Raw genomic sequence first — 2,224 nt, 5'->3', positions numbered from 1 at the left:
CTCGAATGCATGTAAAGGAAAATGGAAACGAAATGCTAAAGGAACAATATTGATACAAAGGAAGGAGGCCTGAGCTCTCAGGTTGGGCCCAACCCCGAGAGCTTTAGGCTCCTTTAAAAACTCAGAATTTGATCCAAAACTGCTTGCTTTTATTCATAATCAAAAGTCTAATGTCATGCCAAAACTGGCTTACAAAGAGAAAAAAACCAAATTGACTAACTAGCTGCTACGAAATGACTAACCACTAGCTACCAAAATGACTAACTGAAATGAGGTCTTAAGCCCTCTTATTTATACAATTTGAGGACCCAACAGTCCTCCTAAAATTTAGGGACTTCGCTGCCCAAGACTTGTAGTTAACAGCAGTCCAACTTGACTTGCTTGGCTGCCCTTGAGCTGATTGATTCGGTGGCCCTTGAACTTCGAGCTGATGGTGGAGAATTCGAGGTAAGGGCCCATAAATGAGGGGGACACCTTCCTACAAATCCTCTAGCTTGTTCTCCCACGAATTTGGCTGCCAAGTGCTCATTAAGACCTTCCATTTTCTCTCCAAGTTGACCAAAAAGGCTACACAAAGCACCCATTAGACTTGTTCGCATAATGACTAACCAAATTCACTCTATTAACATAAAAATAATAAAAAACATGCAATAAACAAATGAGAATGGTGGACTAAGCCAAATTAGGAGGTTGAATGAGCCCAAATAATTGTACATTTTTGGGGCTCATCATCACCCCCCTACTGAAAGTGTTGCTCATCCTCTGAGCAACCAATCTCTCTCCTCGTCTTTGATAGCCCTGGTGGCTTCCTTGGCTAATCATCTTGGCCGATTTCTCCTTTGGCTTCCCTCTTTTCAAACTTTCCTGTAGAAACTGTTCGTTGGCTTCCTGTAGAAACAGTCTCTGTCTTCCTGTAGAAACAGTCTGCTAGCTTCCTGTAGAAGCAGTCTGCTAGCTTCCTGTAGAACCAATTTCACTGATTTTACTTGCTTGGCTGGGGGTGCCTTCTCCTTGAACTGCGCTGCCTGAAAGCTGACGAATCCAACACAAATGGCAAGTCTAATGTATTATAAAAGCACACACGTACAATGAACTACCCGAGAATAGATATTGCATGCCAAAGCTGGATGGGAAAAAGTGTTTCCAGGCCTTTAAATCACTGTTTTTCCATTGGTTAACCTTGATTCACGTTTCTGTTCCTGACATGACAATACTTTCCGACTGCGGCAGCTTTCTTTTCTTTATAAAATGCTTACTGCAATAGCAAATATGGGAATAATAACAGATTTGTATCCCAAAGCCAACCCAAATATAACATTAGTTGCTGCTCCAGTCCTGCATGAATCGGCAACATCTTGGACAGGGTTGTAAGCATTACTAGTGTAGTACTCAGTGACAAAACCAATAACAAGGCTAGACCACAAACCAATAGCACCACATAAGAAAAGCTCCCAGTTCTTTACAACCTTCTGGGCAACAAAATTGAAGATAGTGAAGGATGAAGGCAATGCAACTAGGCTCACAGCAGCAATGCCAATAGTCATCACTACTGTGGAGATAATAAGTTGCTTTTTCAATGCAGGCTCAATTTCCTTCGAAGCCTTAATCTCAAATATGTTACTTGCAAACAGAGTTGTTATTAAGCAAGCAATTATACCCATTGAACTAATAAGCAAGGGATAACACATGGCAGTAAGATCATGAGAGTTTCCAAATGATGATATGGATGCAACAACCAGAGCTGCACAGGAAGATTCAGCATAGGACCCAAATAGATCTGATCCCATACCAGCGATATCTCCAACATTGTCACCAACATTATCAGCAATGACAGCTGGGTTGCGTGGATCGTCTTCAGGAATGTTCCTCTCAACCTTGCCAACAAGATCAGCACCTACATCTGCTGCTTTGGTGTAAATACCACCACCTACGCTGCCAAACAGAGCCATGGAAGAACCGCCAAGACCATATTTGAAGATGTTGAAATAAGTTTTGCTAACCATTTCATATATTTTTCTCCAAGATGTTCTGCTAATTTTCGTTTATCTCCATCTTGAGACAAGACAAACAATAGTTCCACCGCATGAGCTCGCATTTCAGAGTATGTAACTTCACAAAAAGGGAAGCAATACCTGAATTTGAATACACTTCGAGTGAATCATGTTGCAAGTGCAAGTTGACCAACAGCTGAGCGCTCAGATTTCTGCGTGATTTTTGGAGTGAG

At 41.6% G+C, this 2,224-nt stretch overlaps 1 pseudogene; it reads right to left on the bottom strand.

Moving 5' to 3' along the window:
* Window positions 1-1,241: 1,241 nt before the first annotated feature.
* On the bottom strand, window positions 1,242-2,003 carry LOC149206380 (pyrophosphate-energized vacuolar membrane proton pump 1 pseudogene; annotated as a pseudogene).
* Window positions 2,004-2,224: the final 221 nt, after the last annotated feature.

Source organism: Pinus tabuliformis, chromosome 1_2 (assembly GCF_031772625.1).
Source record: "Pinus tabuliformis cultivar Carrire ecotype Pingquan chromosome 1_2, CPIR1, whole genome shotgun sequence".
Lineage (NCBI taxonomy): Eukaryota > Viridiplantae > Streptophyta > Pinopsida > Pinales > Pinaceae > Pinus > Pinus tabuliformis.
Note: the sequence above shows the minus strand (reverse complement) of the source record. Positions and strands in the feature narration are given on the sequence as shown.